Raw genomic sequence first — 18,378 nt, 5'->3', positions numbered from 1 at the left:
TTGACTATGTACTCTGTTCAGATCAAAGCAGACTACGGAGATGAGCAAATCAAAGGAAGCATTTTATTGCTCAGGCTTCCAACCACAGCACGGCACGGCACAGCACAGCACAGCACAGCACAGCACAGCACAGCACAGCACAGCACAGCACAGCACAGCACAGCGTGACATGCAATTGCTTCAATACCTCATGTTCACCAGCAGGTGGAACAATGCACATTTGAAAGCACACTTTCTGGGCTTTAGAAGGCCTAGCTACAGGCAGGTTAGATGCAGGTCACAAATTGCATTAAACATCGTTATTTGATTTAAAATAACACATCCTGAACATGATTTGTACTTACAATTCCACAAATTCCAGTTACTATGTAAATTAATAACTTGTAATTTGATGTCTGAGCCAAACTCCAAACCTTCTTCTCATTGGCCATCATTGGTTATTTTCACTTTCAGGTTTTGTTATTATGTTGTTGCTGTTTTTCCCCCGGATTATCATATTCTTTAGTTGCCTTTTTTTCTACTATTTTTAGGACAAACACAAATATCTGTACAATACAGATAAACACCCCACAGAGAAAAAAAGAGGAAAAAAAGTAGATAAAAATAAAGGTAAAAAACAAGAAAGAAAATGTGAACTATGCAATTCTGTGTTGGCGTTATGTTGAAAATATTGCACCGTTAATATTTTCCTGTGCCCAGTGAACCTCCTGAAAGGTGACCAAGAAATGTTTTTTGTATTTTTTTATTTATAAATGACTATACAGTTGGAGACTTTCAATCCAGGTTTTATGATTCTATCTACAGGCCTGGAACTGTTTATTCTATTGTTTTCTATTTTTGAGAGAATGCATTATACAAAACACAACACACATGCAAGGGAAACATTTAAGAAAAGCATTTAATTTGATATTATACTTTTTTCTTTTCTTTTTTTTTTTAACACATTTTTGAATGATTAGACTCCTGTCTGGGCAATATTAGGTGTGTTGTAAATGCTGTATATCCAAAATAGGGGAGAAAAAGTCAGCTAGAACTTGCAAAAACTATTATGTGATCCCTTTTGCAAGTAGTACATATTTATTGTTGCGAAGGTGTGATGTGTGGACTCCCGTGCTGCTTATAAATAGGCCTACTCAGATTGCCTACAGTTAAGACATAAGGTTTTTAAAGCCACATAATATACTATTTACAAATAAAAGTGTAAATAGTACAAAAAGGTGTGTCTGGATTATGAATCATTGGTGATGATGACGGAATCACAGGAGGAAAATAGCCTTTTTGTCAGACAGTGGAAATGCCAACAAAAATGCACTGCTGTCCAAAATAAATGGATGAAAACCGCAGTCAACAGTCTTATGGTAACAAAAATAAAATGGAATAAAAATGTAGTTGACTTTTATTGAATTTGCATGTTCTTGAGAAAATGCAGGGTGGTTGTTGCTGTGCTGGTTGGCAGTTGCTGCCTGGTTGCGAAGTGGTTGCGAGGGGTTTTCTAGGGTTTTTCTAGGTTTGGGAACATGTTGGTAGGGTACACACATACCCTACTATGATTGATGGTAATAGGTTGTGCAAGATGGTTGCTAGGAAGTTTTCAGGTGGTTGCTAACCTACTTACTACACTTATGGGTGTTAGGATATTGAGAGGTGGTGCCTAGGATGTACACACCAAGATGATTGTCAGGTTGTTGCTAGGTAGCTGATGGGATGTACTAGGTGGTTACTGAGATTTTGCTAGGCGGTTTCTAGGTGGCTACTAGCCTAGGGTGTAGTTGAAGTACATTACTTTGTTGCTGAGATTTCCCTCATTCTTGTAGGTGTTGTTAGGTAGGCCTAGTTTGTAATCCAAATTGTAAAAGTGGTTTCTTGGGTGTACTAGGTGGTTGCACCTTGATGAAGAGAAACCCAGTGGGAACCACCCTACACTTTAGCTTGCTACACATGACACCCTATTCAGTATTTGTTTGTTTTGAGTATTCTTTGTCAAATAAAAATTGCAGTGTGCATAATAAGCACATGATAGGTGCAGAAGCCCATAGGGGTTCACCCTTTCAAGCTTATGTAACATGTACTCCATTAACACCTATGGGGAAATGAATGTTGCGTGACAAATAAAGTTAAACCACATGAACGCTAGCGTCCCTAGTCTGGTGAACATTCAGGGAAAATAACAGATCTATAAGCTCAGATTGCAACGCGTTGCTCGTGAGCTATTTTAGAGAATTGGTATAGAGAGAAAAAAGGAGCGGACAAAGTACAGTACCCTGGGGGACCCTGTCGACCATGTAGGGTTTAAATGGTTAATAAACCAAAAATCCCTGGGGATTTCTGAGACAGTAAGAGAGAAGCTATGGGTGTAATAACTTTATCCACCATGCTCAACATTCCTCCATTCATTCCAATGCTCTGGAGACTGCCATTTTAATTCTGTGCCTGTGTGGTATGCTGTTTATATCACTTCATATACATTCCTATGACATAAAAAAAAAATAAGGTGAAGAGTTTCACAATGTCTCTGAATTTCCATTAAAAAAAAATACACAGACCCCTGTGCAAACTAGGCGGGACATTGCAATTGGTCACGATACTGTGGTCTGAGATACATGCCAAAAACAGGAAGGCTTACATAAATAAATATGATAGTGTGTTCCTTTAATGACCTGCTGCCTTGATATTATGCCAACAGCATATCCTCACATCTTCGACAAATTGTCAACACATCTCAGGTTTCTTCCCATAGCGCCTGTATCTCTGTATTTTTGTTTGTTTCTCTCTGGCTCCCTGTCGCTCTCTCTTTTTGCGTGTCCTTCTAAATGTATATGTATCTATCCCAAATTAACTAAATTCTCAGAAAATCTTGAAAAAGACCATTTTGATGTATGCACGTTTCCAGCCACTACTGTTATGTGAATATTAGAAGTTGGTTCATGAGTAAGTAGCCTTAGGAACCAACGGTTCAGGGCCCATACTTTAGGTCAGGAGCCTATCTCCTGTTTCCTTAGTGTGAGGGAGCTTCATGTACAAGTGCACCCCCCCGGACATACAGGGACATACCCCCAATCCAACCCTTGATGAGTGCCAAGAATATACTGTACATCTGTTACTATATCTGCTGCTATTTTAACTGCTTCATTCCATTGCATTCCAATTTTACATGCACCATATGTATTTTACTCTGCTCTACTCAGATGAGTAGTAAACACAGCTTTACCTGCCACTCAACACCTCCAACCTCAACTGTCTATCCTCTCTTAAGGCCTGCCTAGCCGACTTACAAAGTTGGATGTCTGAAAATGTCCTGCAACTTAACACAGACAAATATAGATATTCTCCGGCCCTCTCAGTTCTAGATGCACCTATACAGGACTTTCTTCCTTTTTTTAAAAAATGTATTTTTCTGCCTTTATTGATAGTAGATACGGACAGGAAACAGTGAGAGAGAGACGGGGAGTGACACACAGCAAAGGTCGTCGGGAACGGGATTTGAACCGTGCTGTCAGGCTGCATTAAAGCCTACATATGTGGTAGCCTATTCGCCTGGACCGCTAGGCCAGCGAGCACCCCCTACACACCTGTCTTGACTCCATGTCAGCCAATGTCACACCAATAGCAAAACATTTGAGTGTACTACTGGATTCTGACCTCTGTCTTGAGGCTCATGTAAAAACTGTGGTTCATACATGTTTTTACCATCTGAGAAACATCCACAGAATCAGACCAGTCCTTTCCTCCCATAACCTTCACAAAGTTGTCAATGACCTTATTTCATCTCGCCTGGACTACTATAACGCCCTTCTACTCAACTCTCAGCAAGGGATCCATACACCGTATTTTAAAGATATTGTTAGCTTTTAAAGCTCTCAACAGCCTGGCACCTCAATATCTAGCTGAGCTGCTGCCTGGAACCCTAATGTGCCTGTCGGTAGCCTGAGGTCCTCTGATTCAGCTCTACTAGTTGTTCCTAAGTCTAGGCCGGTGACCAAGGGTGACCAGGCCTTTGCCATCTGGGCCCTCTGGAACAGCCTTCCATTGGACCTCAGGCTTGCTAGCTCCATAACTATTTTTACGTTTAAATCTAAATTAAAAACTATTTTTTATAAGAAAAAAAGGCTTTTTAACCCCCTAACGGCAGAAATTGATGCATCTATTCTCACTGTTATTGTGTGTTGTCTTGTCAACCTATTTTTTTTTTCAAATTGTTTATGATTTATGATTTCCTGTTTGATTTTAAGTTGTTTTTATTTTAGCATTTTCTAACTTTGTTTAAAAAGGTGCTATATAAATAAAGTTTATTATTATTTATATTATTATTATTACTCGTATTAAGAAAATGTCTGACCTGCTTTCCTTGTTTTCTTACTATCTCTAATATTTTCCCCTTTCTTGAGAACTGCCAATGACCATGACCTTGTACGACAGCCATGTTTTTAGGTCAGTTTTAAAAGTGGATGCGGAATCGATCCAGGCTGTTGGTACAGTAGGGCATTCCACATTTTGGCGGCAAAGTGGTAAAATGCATTGTTCTCCATGTTTGAGGCAAATCTAGGGGGAACTAGGTCAGAGAAGCTCTCTCTGGTGATGAGCCCATGGGTGTCTCTCACTCTACGTAGGCACTGATCCTCTGAGTATTTTGAAGACCAGACCCATTGCAAATTGCTGTACTCTGTAGTCTTCGTTGTCTATCATGAGCCTTCACAGCCTAGCAAAGTGTGCTGGGATTACATGAGTCCTGGGTTTGAGGTTTAGTAGCAGTCTCATCGGTTTGTTTTGAGAGGTCTGCAGTTTTGTTTTTAGTGACATGGAGGTGTTGTTGAACCATGACGTGCAAGCATAGTCAAAATGGCACTGGGGACGCACCGACCTCCCAGCTGTGCAGACACTCTAACCGCAAGGCCACTAAGCTTGTAATCGAGATATACTATAAGATATTTGTCCGAAAATAATATTTTACACAGCCTACACTGGCACACTGAAGGTATGCTGGTTGAGGAAAGGACACGCTAACCACAGGGCCACTGACCTAGTAATCGAGATACATGAATGACATTGTTGTAACAGTCAGTACTTGAATTGGGCCTGCGGTATACTCACTGGTAACTGGGGTACAATTTTGCTGGATTTTGCCCACCTGAACACCCTTATCTATCTGACCTGGAAAGCCTATACTGTAGATTGTTATACTTAGATCCGGGAAAGCATCTGTGTCATTTTAGATGTTGCTATGTACATAGCAACATACATTTTTCCTTGATTGGCCAACCTGACTGGTCGGCTTCAATGATTGGCTGAGATTTGCTTCACATTTAGCCGCTTCGCTAAGTGGCAGTGTGTACAATGGAATAAATAGTACGAGATCTGTGCTCATGGGTGAAGGAGGCTGTAGCAAATGCAAGCGGTGGGTACAGAAAGTACATCAGATAAAAGGAGTACTACACAACAGATAGGGCATGTATTCCTGACTCTTTCCCGACTTTCATGGTCCCTGAGTAGGCCGGTGCCCAAAGGGCAGTTTCAAAGTAGCATACAGACAGTAAGTAACTGCTACATACTGTATACAGTAGTATGAGACCACAAAGCAACACTACAGAAAAGAGTGAGGAGTTTATTAATCGAGCAGCAATAATCTCATCATAATACCACATGAGTAGTATTATGATAAAAGGTAATGTTAAAGTGGATAGGCTACTTAAGTACCATGTCCACATAGCATAGCCCATTTCCACCAGACTAGATTTTCTGCCATTTTGTGTTTTCTTTAAAACACTTTTTGCTACTTCTCTACATACATTTTCAAACATGTTTGATATTTATCTGGATGACCAAAATACCGTCCGAGTGGGACGGCACGGCGGGAGTCTCGTGTGACGGAGAGAGACAGTGTACAAGTAGAATTACGTCGTGATTGAGAGAGGACTATTGACATTATGACCGGTCAAAACAACCTGGGTACATTGGACAGCTGATGTGGCAAGAACACGACTCTGTCTAACATAACGTTTCTTGTCTTCATCTTCCCAGACACATCAGAACCGTTTGTCCGTTGCCACAACAGGCTCCGTTGTTTACTACTGTTTCTGCATGTGATCACAGCATGTGGAGCTGCCACATGCTGCGTTTGCGGCGCTCCGGAAAGCCTGATTATCTCAATAGAATCCTGTTGTTTCTGATGCCCCATTCATTTAAAATCTTGCAGTGTGTGTTTAAGATAATCTTATAAGAGAATCGTATGGTTATCCTAGTGTAGTGTGTGATGCTACAATATTTCCAAATCATTCAACTTATTAAAAGTCCTGTAATCTGATCTCAGTTTTTGAAAATTGTGTGAGCCAATAAACTGTCTCGAGAGACCAATGGAAACGCACCTTCTGTCTCTGTCTCTCCGCCCCAGCCACTCCTACATTCCTTACCACCTCAACTCAGTCCCAGCTACACACCTGTTGCCACTTCATTCTTCAGCCCTGCAGTTGCATGGAACTGTGCAGTGCACATTACTCACCTGTTGCCACTTCACTCATCAGCTTGCCGCCTGTAAAAGCTGGACTCATTCATGTTGCCTTGTGTTTCTGTTTTTGGCTCCCTAGCCTTTTGTTCTTAGTGTGGTTGGTGGTTCTGGTTCATGTCCCACATTTTGCTCTTTAGCCTGCTTCATGTTTTGACCTTGTTGCTATAGTCTTTGGATTGGATTATTGCCTGCTCCGTTGAATGTGTTTGCCTGCTTGGATTGCCTCTAGGTTTTGATCCCCGCTTGCCTCACTTTGCTGCCTTGTCACTTCCCTGTTTTTTAAATTAATTATTGAATCCGCTCTGCCTTTGTTGTCAATGTCAGTTTAGTTTTATTTATTTTACTTTATTACTTACTTACTTAACTTACGCCTATTACCCCTTCTGGCGTTTAGGCCGTCAACAAGAATTCTCCAAGCATCTCGGTCCTGTGCCAACATCTCCAGCTATCCCCAAGTGTGGCACATTTTCTTGGCATCTGCCTCCAAGACCGACCTCTCTTTCTTTTCCCTTGGGGCTTCCACTTGAGGGACTGTCTTGTGGTGTTTGAGGCTGGTTTACGGAGAGTATGGCCTATCCATCTCCAACGCCGTTGGAGGATCTCTTCCTCTGCTAGTTTTTGGTGATTCGTTTTTTATTACTCCTTATTTTTCGTTTTTTGTTAAAAGGTTTAAGCACTTTATTCTCGTAGTACTCATTGCTATAGAGTGTATGTTCAGTAACAGGGGTCTCCCTGTCTCTCCACAGTACTCATTGCTTTACAATTTAGAATTTAGGCAATTAGCAGACGCTCTTAATCCAGAGCGATTTACAGTAAGCAAGGACAACACAAGGTAATATATCACATATATAAATAAAATACCAGTCTACTAATAAACTAATACATAAGTAAACCAATATCAGTGAAACCATAGAATATCCCCAAAAATCTATAATCTGTACAATTAAACTATACACACTATAGGATGCCAGGTCAACAATGACCTGGCATCTACCTGGCACTTTGTATGTTCAGCAACAGGGGTCTCCCGTCTCTACATGTTCAGTATCAGGGGTTTCCTGTCTCTCCACCTCTTTAATAAACAGGAAAAGAAAGTTGAGGGGGATTGCAATTTTTCACCCAATCAGTAGAGAGTGCTTATTTATCAGCTTAAATTATATACAATTCCAGTTCCAATTTTGTCTGCTCATTTCTTTGTGTCACCATTTCACTTGTTTGATCTGTATCCTGTGCGAGTTCTCTCTCCTGATTGGATAAAATTGGTATCCTGACCTTAAAATGTAATTTCTGTTTACTAAAGAGCTAGAGAGACAGGGAGACTCCCGTTACTGAACAAACACTCCATAGCAGTGAGGACTATCAGAATATAGAGCTATTTAATACTTACATGACCGGTGCCTGTTGAGGCGGCCTACTCGGGAACGATTCAAGTGGGAAATGCATGCCCCACCCAGTTATGCAATGTTTTATTTATGCACATATTTGGAGATTTCTGTATCTGTATTCCTTTTGTGCCCGTATATGGAGTTCTCTGATGACATGAGTATATGGCAACCTTTCTGACATGAAGGCGTGCATCTTGTGCTTCGTCTGACTCAGCTGCACGTGCACGGTGTTGTGCATCATGCATCCGCTTGCGGTAGGTTCGTCGGGTACCTTTAGGCATCTCACTATGAACAAAGGTGGTCTGTAGCTGACCTGGAGCTGACTAATTTGTTTACTGATGTCATGACGACACAATGAGGTTAGACAACACACTCCATATTTGGGCATAGCTGCATTGGGAACTCCTTATATGGTTATGGCTGAGTCATTGTGACATGAGCGTGATGTCAGAGGTGGGGTTGCCATGGCAATCAATTGGTTAATTTGGGCCACGGCCAGAGCCTTTTCTGGTGGTTCTGGACAACCACCTGTCCGATTGACTCGACGCCGGGCACGGAACTCTCTCGGGTCATCTGCAACGTGCGTGGCGAATTTCAAGTCTGATTTTACTTTGCTTTTTCTATAGAGCGCACTTCCAAAAGCACTTCTGCCAGGGCCCGCCACAAACGTAAAAAGTTGCACCGACTGTCATACATCATACAAAAACTCTATTTAATCCCACAAGCTTACTCGTGTTCTGTACACACGTGACTGCGTGGCCACACAATGCCCACACAATGTCACCATCAAGTATGCTGACGACACGACAGTGATGGGCTGGATGGTTGACGATGACGAGACTACCCACAGGGACGACGTGAGATCACTGACACTGTGTCAGGAGAACAACCTCGCTCTCTACGTCAACAAGACCAAGGAGGACGCCCTTATCTTCATCGACAGCGCTGCAGTGGAAAGGGTAAGGGACTTCCTCGGCGTACACATCACTGAGGACATTAAATCGGACACATAAATTCCAAAACTCAAACTTCCATTCTCACGTTTTAAATGTTAATTTTAAAGGTCTCTTTTCAGGGTCCAAAAGGGCGTGTGTGTGGATGAAAGTAGACAGATATTGATCCGACAGCCCTTGACTTCAATATCTTACTGTTTATCAAAATCGGCTTACATGTGTGGGTGGATGGTGGATGGTGGTAAACAAATACCTACTTTGGTTCAACAAATGTGCTCCATAAATAAATAAACAGTAAATTGTAAAAATTGTAAAACAACATGAATCCCTTCAGTTTTGCAACATTTTCTCATCCCAAGCAATTATATGCACTAATGGCATATCAAAGTGCAGCAGTGGCTGAAACATCACAGTCATAACTCGTAACTCTTGAGCCTTGGTCTCAGGCAGCCTTTGTGTTGAAAACTATCTTTTCATAGGAGACCGTTATAGCTGCACAGAGAGAGAGAAAGAAACCTGATGCTGCTTGGGCATCTGTGAACCGTACCAATATAAATATTGTCACACACACACACACACACACACACACACACACACACACATGCACATGCGCACACACACGCGCAAGCACGCACGCACGCACGCACGCACGCACGCACTGAGCCACAGACAACAAAACTGTATAGCTGCCACGGCACGCACACTGCAGTTCAAGAGGGGGGACACTCATCAACCCCTTGGCATATCGGGGCTACATAGCCTCCGATGGAGGGGGAGGGGTGAGTGACGGGGGAGTTGCCCTAACAAGGTCGACCGTGTGAGGCTGATGACAACTTGACATATGGACTGAGGGGGTAAGCACTGGGGGGTGGGGGGGGGGGGTTGGGAGAGAGGAGCAGGGCGTCCCTCCTAGGAGCACACCAACCGTCATGTCCACTAAGGAGGGGGAGGAAAACGGACAGAGAGGGAGAAGGAAGGGAAGGAAGGAATGCAGCTGAAGCAGAATGAGAAGAGAAGAGAGAGGCATGCCAGATTGTAAACACATGATAATCTCTAGACTTGTTTATCGGCTGGAAGGCAATGCTTCTCTACAACGGCCGCTCCCTAGTACGAGGTAGCCCAGCCCCCACAGCACGTTCTCCACATGACCCACTCTTTACCTCGACGCCCTCCCTCGTGCTCTGACTTTCCACCAGCCTGTCGCTTTTCTGAGCTATTTCCTGCCCCTTTCCCCTTTGAATTTAAAGTATACTGTACTACTGCACTACTGCAGCGCACGCACAGCAGCAGCCGTGCTATTCCGTTGACACGCACTCGCTCAACCCAAATGCACGGCCTTCATAAACATGGATCAAATGACACGTTGCGCGCATGGCAGCATGCTCTGCGCTGTGGAAAAGAGATAATTCCTAACACTGGCCTTTTCCTAATCCTGCTGAAGCAATTAAACTACAGTAGATGAAACTTTACGAGGCTGGTGGCAATGGAGTTGTACTGTTTAATACACACAGAGAGGGCAGAGCAGAGATATCAGGCCATGATGACCCCGGTGCAGTTTGCTTGGTAGCTCAGGAGATACATTTCCAACGCTGGGCCATCCGAGCCATCATTGCTCCACTCTAGTCATCATCCATCTTTCTTTTTATGCAAATGTCAATGTGTCATTCTCAGAGTTTCATCCATCTATCTCTGTTTTCATATCACTGTCAGAGTCCATTTTGTTTGCCTACTTTTTCCCCACATAACTGATATTATATCCATAACACCTGCCCTCATCTGTCAGCTATCAGTCACCATTCTCATCTGTCTTGGTCACTCTGGTGTGCTGTGTTTTCGCTGGACGTGGTACGGCGGCAACTTGCCGCAGGGCTTGCTGCTGTGGTCAGTGCAAGGTGAGCGGCAAGTGGCAAAAGAAAAAAACAAGTTATTCCCCATTCTACAGTATCTCGCTAACATATTGAGCTAGAACTGCCTGGGTAGATATCAATGAAGTTTTGCTTATACCCTGTAGCCCCAATTGAGATCTGATGTTTTGCCATGCAAATTTATATTTAGCCTATTTAAAAAAATCACACCCTGTGTGAAGTGAGTGGTGCCTTGCTTAGCTTGGCTAACATGTTCAATCAGCCAAGCTAACATGTCCAATGTTAGCTTGGATGATGGCACTGATGTCACTTCGAAACATGTAAACAATGTTTCGAAGTGACACACATATTTATAGGGCTCTATTTCGTCATGCGTCTCGCTAGCCAATCAAAGCACACCCTTTCACCATATTGTCACGTGTCACGTGATGCTTGACCAATGTTAGCTTGGTGGACACACGGACATACATACATACATACGGACACACAGACAAAGCCAGATATAGGAGTGGTTGCCTTCGGCACCACTCAAAAACGGTAGTCCTGACTCCTGAGTGTATCAATTGTACAACTACAGTATGTGGTCACACACTCCGTTCATTCTGTGTGTGACAGAGACAGACGGTGTGTGTGGTCGTTCACCATTCTGATAGTCCTCACAGTCCTACCATCCACTCTGACTGCGTGTTGAAAGGTCAGAGGGGTCAGAGTTGAATGTTGAACATAGAGTGTCGACAGTGCAAATGACAGAATCCGAGCAGGCGATGGCCTAGTGCACTGATTTCTTCCTCAGCTATTGGAATTACATAACGAATCCCATATGCCATGTCCCTTTAACTGTAAGTGGGTCAGTTCATTTGTCCCTGAGATGGCGGTTGGGTCTTCATATACTGTAGACAGCTCCCTCAGTCTGCATGCCTATACCCGACAGTCCATAACCACCTGTCTCTCTGTCTCTGTACCAGTCTAACCCTCAGTGACTCTCACCTTCTGTACCCTTCTAAGCCCTACTTTTTGGATGCTTGCTGCGCTACTATTGCACTGATGCTCCACCACTGGGAGGAATTGTGTATAAAATGTTTTTTTTTGTGTTGCAAAAGGCGCTTTCAGTTCTATGTACAGAACAACATTGAAGATTTATGAGATGTAATGCAAGTTAGAATTTAGGCATTTAGCAGATGCGAGATATTCTGAGATATCTACCTTACAATTGGAATCTACAGTCATGCGCGAGAATGTCTGTAAGTTGCATCAGTGTTGCCAGATTGCGCGCGAGCAACAAGCAACCAGCTTTATGCACAAACACCGCGCTGCGCACTGCGCATGCGTGGACGCACTTTCCCTAACCAATTACACTTCACGCTTACAACTCCTGGACATGGCAACCCCGGCAACCCCGCCCCCCATCCAAATACTGTCTGTCTGACTCTTTGGGAGGGTTGAACGCAGCGAACGCCGTCTCGCTGGGCTGAGCGGGCTGCTTCATCAATCTGTGCCGCACATTCTGGTCCTGCAAGAGCCTGTGTGAATACATAGATAGATGAACGGGTGAAATGTGTCCGTCTCTCAGTTTGCTTTCGTTTTCCGTTTGCGTCTCGAAACAAACACTGCTGTTGCTCTCGCTTTTGGTTTGCGTCTCGAAAACGTCTACAGCCTACTACACGAGAGCCTCGCGCCAGCGACTAGACGGAAGGGTCGCGTAGCGACCCGCACCTCTAGTTCATTACATTCTAATATACTGTAACTTGACATTGTAGCAACAAAGAAAAGAAAGAAAAGACCAGAATCAGAATCAGGTTTATTGTCACATCACAGGTTTACAAGGTAAAAAAGTGGGTGAAATTCGTTTTTGTACATCACTCCCATCGCAACGTTAGATTCCGTAGAAAGAAGAGTGGGGAGAGAGAAGAAGAAGAGGGGTAGGGGGCAAGTGGGAAGGAGATCAACAAGAGAACAATAGAAGGCCAAAAACAAGTTATCTACATATTTACAAAGTACCTGAGATAAGAGACAAACTAAGGTGCCTGAGCATAGCAGCAATGTATGTATACTGTGCATGATATACTTATAGACGCTAAGGTGCTTAGAGAGAAAAGAGCGCAATAAAAACAAAACAAAAAAAGGTTTGTGCGTTATACATGGGGATTAAGGTGCAGAGGGTCAGTGCGTGTTCACCTAAGGGTGGACTGACCCTGGTATAATCCGCAAGTAGCTCCATGAGGGAGAGCAACAAAAAGTAATCTTTAGCATTTTGACTAAAGCTTTTGCCACAAAGTGTACCGCTAAAGCCTTTCCTCTGTGTGTATCAACATGTGTTTCTTAAGATTAGCATTTTGACTAAAGCTTTTGTCACAAACTGTACACCTGAAGGGTTTTTCGCTGGTATGATTCCTCATAAGTCCAAGTCATTTCCTGGTATAATAATCCACAGGTGTGTTCAGGAAGAGCCAGAAAAGTCTGCAACCAGCTGGGCAGTACCGCCTGTTGTCAGGCTGCTGAAAAGGGCTCATGCTTCATTCAGCATTCTGACAGCAGCCGGGTTAAAACTATTCCAGAACCCGGCGGTGGAACTCTTGATACTGCGGTAGGTCCCCTTGCCCGGTCACGGTCGTTGTAGGGTTCTGAACAGTCTGTGACTTGGGTGGTACTTGTCCTTGATGATGCGCTTGGCTTTGACCACGCACCGCTTCTTGTACAGATCCTGAAGCGCTGGGAGCTCGCTTCCCATTATTCGCTCTGCCGATCGCACTACTCGCTGTAGGTTGATCTTCTCTCGGGCAGTGCAGTTCCCGTACCAGGCCGTGATGCAGCCTGTTAGGACGCCTTCAACCGAACTGTTGTAGTACAGCTTGAGGATGCGCTGTCCTACTCCAAGCTTATTCAGGCGGCGGAGCCAGTACAGTCTCTGCTGAGCCTTTTTCTTCACGTGTGTGGTGTGCGTCTCCCATTTAAGGTCCTCCTCGATGTGAACTCCGAGGAACTTGAACTCGCTGACCCTTTCCACTGCAGCACCGTCGATGAGGATGGGCGCATGGTCTCTCCGCGGCCTCCTGAAGTCCACGATCAGTTCTTTGGTCTTGTCGACGTTAAGAGCGAGGTTGTTCTCCCGGCACCAGAGCGCCAGTGAGTTGATCTCATCTCTGTAGTCAGACTCATCGTTGTTTACGATTCGGCCTATCACTGTCGTGTCGTCCGCGTACTTTATGATGGTGTTGGAGACATGTGTGGCTATGCAGTCATACGTGTACAGGGAGTAAAGGAGAGGGCTCAGCACGCATCCCTGGGGTGCTCCGGTGTTGAGGGTCAGGGGGTCAGATGTGATGCTGCCCATTCTCACCACCTGATGTCGGTTGGATAGGAAGTCCTGTATCCAGTCGCACATGCTTGGGTGTAGCCCTAGGTCTCTGAGCTTTTTGTCAAGTATTGCTGGGACAATGGTGTTGAATACAATAATCATAGCACACATTGAGGTGCCTTTGTGCTGTACATGGGTGTCTCTCTCTCTCTCTCTCTCTCTCTCTCTCTCTCTCTCTCTCTCTCTCTCTCTCTCTCTCTCTCTCTCTCTCTCTCTCTCTCTCTCTCCATATATACACATATATATGTGTATCAAAAGCCTAGTTGCCTTTTGGAAGGCAGTCTCGAGCCTGCTGGTCCAGGCCTTGATGCTGCAGAACCGTTTGCCAGACAGTAGCAGCTGAAACAGTCCATGAATGGGATGACGAGGGTCCTTGGTAATCCTAGAGATAATCCTAGAGAGATTACAGTTGCTGTCATTGTACAGTGCTAAAGAGATATTAATTGAAGACGCATTGTTTTAATGATCTAAAAGCGTGTAAACTTAGTATGTCCTGTTTCTCCTGGTTGCATCATCAACCCTTTCTCCTCGCTGGCTCTCCCTTAGATTTGCACCTCAATCAGCATCTTTGTACTGGCAATCCATTGTTGTGGCATGTGTTTCCATCTGCCAGATCCATCATTACCTCCTCACATTCAAAATGTCACATTAAACCCCCCCTCATCACCGCAAAACACCCACCTGTCCACTCGCTCTCTGTTTACTGGAAATAATGGTATCCCGAACAACAGCAACCAGTGTACAGGGGATATCAAACATAAGCTGTCTGTCTAAAGTGGGTTAAGAGGTGTGAAGTGAGAAGTGTTTTAATGTACACGTCACATATGTTACAGAGACATGCATGTAGTCGACCGACTCGACCGGCTGTTCCTTGGCCACGTAAGCAGTGACCCGAGTACAGAAGTTCCCAGAAGGAGAGAGGGTGAGAAAAGGAGTGTGTAAGGAAATATTACTGAAGACAAGGGGATGGGGGCTGGCCAAGGAGGAATGCATGGGTATCACTATCAACAAGAGGGCCTTCCAGTTATAGACATCATTGCATAAGTCCATAGTGTAATGTATAGTCCCCCATCATGTGTATACAGTGATAATTACGGCAGGAAAATGTTATGTAATTCATACATACAGTACAGTAATAACTGCAGTACTATTGTAGTCCTCCTTGATGTATACACTCCAGTATAAGTGATAACTACACTAACTAAACTTTATTGTCACATCACAGGTTTAGAAGTGTCTGAAATTCTTCTGTCGAATAAGCTCCCTGAGTTGCAGTTTCAGAAATGTGGAAAAAGATAGAGAAAGAAGGAAACAGAAAAGCAGATCAAATATGAATATGGGCAGTGTGAAATATATACATAAAGTGCATGATGTATACATAAGGTGCGTGGCTAGAAAAGGCAATAGAATGAGGCAGTTAAAATAGCAGTGGATATGATAACATCTGCATCACTGCCTGGTATGGGAAATGTACTGACCTCAACCGCAAAGACATGCAGAGGGGCGTGCAGACGGCCGGGCGCATCAGTGGATGTGAACTTCCCTCCATGTCCAAGACATATGATGGACGTTGCTGTGTCAGCAAAGCTTGCAGGATCATCAAAGATCGTAGCGATCCCAACCACGGACTGTTTCAGATACTGCTACATGAAAAGGAGCTCCGCAGCCACAAGGTCATTGCCAGTGGACTGCCCAGACAGTGGGGCTTGTTACCCAAAAAAGTAATTTATCACTCAATACTCTTTAGTCTTTTCAAAAGTAATATTACTTTACTTAATACTCCCTGCCAACAGTAAATAGTTACGTATATTACTTTTCTGTTACACTCCAAGAAATTAGTAATTGCATCCTTTTTACTCAAAATACAGACTGCATGTTATGTGCACTGCTAGAAGTTTTTTTCTTTGAAACACTGGAGCGCTGAGCGCACTCCTTTCCTTTGTTTGTGCAGCCTAAATCCTCAGTGCTGATTTAAGAGAGAAGAGTGTACAAATGGAACCGGGCTATTTGGTTCCATTTGTACTGTTAAATTCTGTGTATTCATTCACTCTGAAATGCTGCACTGTCGCCTGCCCCCTGTCAAAATCAAACTTGTGACAACACGCAAATCACGTTATGTGAAACTTGTAACAAGTTACTTTTTGGGAAAGGGTAACTGTAATATTATTACTGAAATTATAATTGGCCTAGTTATGGTACTCATTACTGTGAAAAGTAATATAATTACAGTAACGCGTTACTAGTTACTAGCGTTACTAGTTACTAGTGTTAGTAGTTACTAGGGTTAGTAGTTAGTGTTAGTACTAGCGTTAGTTATGAATAACGTGTTACTGCCCAACTATCAGACTATGGAAAAGGACACTGGTGCAGATAGATGTTTATAACTTAGGAGTACAGTGATAACTAACAGAATTATTGTAGTTCCCCTTCATGCTTACAGTGATAACTACACAGTAGAACTATTGTACTCCACCTTCATGCATTCATTATGCATCTATCTTGCATTGGACTCTTGCAGACCTGCAGACTCTCTTTTGAATGCAAACCAGTTTGCATCATAACAATATTGCAGAACACAAAACCTGTAGTGTCTCTTGACCACCTGTTTACGTGACAGGGGAGGCAGGAGAGATGAGCGGAAAGATAAAGGCCCCAAGTGACACGGGAGGAGAGCCAGGAAGAAAGGTCTGCTATCAGAAGCAGCGATAGAATGAAAGCGAGAGCGGAGGAGTGTGTTAAAGAGCACGTGAGTCACGGTGACCCTCCAGATTGTGCAGTAACAGTCCTGTGGGCGCCAAGGCGGCCTGGCGCTAGAGGTTTGGAGGTTTGGAGTTGTGGGACCTGCAGGGTAGAGATAGTCAGGAGAGAGGTGATGATGTGAGGGGAGTTTAATAAATGGGCCTGCAGTCTATTTATAAAGCCATCTGGAGTGGTCCTTGTAGCTGGGGTTAGCACAGGCCCCACTGACATATGCAACACACACTGATTATTAGCAACTCACTACTGCACTCCAGATTCTGTGCACGCAAAAGTTGAAAGGAGATTTGCTTTTACTGTCAGCAGTGCAATCGAGTGGATGTGGAGGCCAACTCTAGCAGTTTGTATTAGATGTGGAAAGTCATGAAGGAAGTTCAAATCAGCAAAAATCACTATTTGTGCACAGTGCACTTTACAGCTTCTTGCACTATGCACTGTAAAGCATACTGATATCAGCTTGAAGAAATAGTATGCTCAATATAAAAAACAATTTAATAGGGTTACGTTTACTTCACAAAAATAATCTATAGAAGAAAAAATATTTTGAACGCATCCACTGGCAAAAACATTACTCAGCATCTATGCATGCAAGGCCTATCTCTGAAGGCATGAATGTAATATTTCAACTTGCACATTGTTCCTTTTGACAGATTTAGGGCAAGTTGCCCCTCACTAAGAGTATGGAGGTCAAACCTATGGAAGTTGTGTGTGTGTTTCCACGTGACGTGAGGTGCCAACCTCACGTGTAGTACACAGAAGGTCACATTAACTGCGAAATTACAGCTCCAACAAAGAGAAGAAAACAGGTCCGGTCTCTTCGTGGCTTGCGGTGGAGGTAGAGATCTCAAGTTGGCATCAGAGCCTGGAAGAACATGCAGTATTGGTTTCACTATCATGGTGTATTGTTCAATCCAATTTTAGATACGACTCCCTGTTCCGAAGCACCTGTTACCCTGTCAAAAAAGTCATCACTTTTCTTCCATAGCTGCGCTTCAGCAGTGATGTGTGTTTTGCTTTGGCCTGCTGCAAGACAAATTATTTATTTGTTGGTTTAGTTTTAATATTAGAACAAAGAGGCGATACAAATCAATATGATTGATATACATCGTCACTGTCGGGCAGAAAACTTGTCCAAAACTGTACTTTTCCAATGGATCCAATGTAATTTGTCACAAGGTCTACTTTTCTTGGTTACGTTTTATTTTTTACTCACAGACCGACTTAACCACTTTCAACCTGGCGTCCCTATTTTGGGCATTTTATTATAGGCAAAAAAATCTATTGTTTAAAAAAAAAGAATACCGGTACACAATTTATTTTCAAACATTGCGGAAACAGCAGACCTACAAGCTCACAATTGTGTCACATCGCGACACATTGTGAACTCATAGATCGGATATTTTTGCAACATATGTGCGACACTATAAAACGATGTATGACGGTATGAAGTATAAAGATGGACGTTCATTTATGAAAGAACCTAAAAAGATTACGATACAAAGGTTTCTGCCCGACAGCAACGACATGGTAGTTTTGCAAGTGGAAGTGTCATGTAAAATAAACA

The sequence above is a fragment of the Gymnoscopelus microlampas genome (assembly GCF_963454915.1).
Source record: "Gymnoscopelus microlampas genome assembly, chromosome: 3".
Taxonomy (NCBI): Eukaryota; Metazoa; Chordata; class Actinopteri; order Myctophiformes; family Myctophidae; genus Gymnoscopelus; species Gymnoscopelus microlampas.
The sequence above is the reverse complement of the archived record's forward strand: the minus strand, read 5'-3'. Positions refer to the sequence as shown.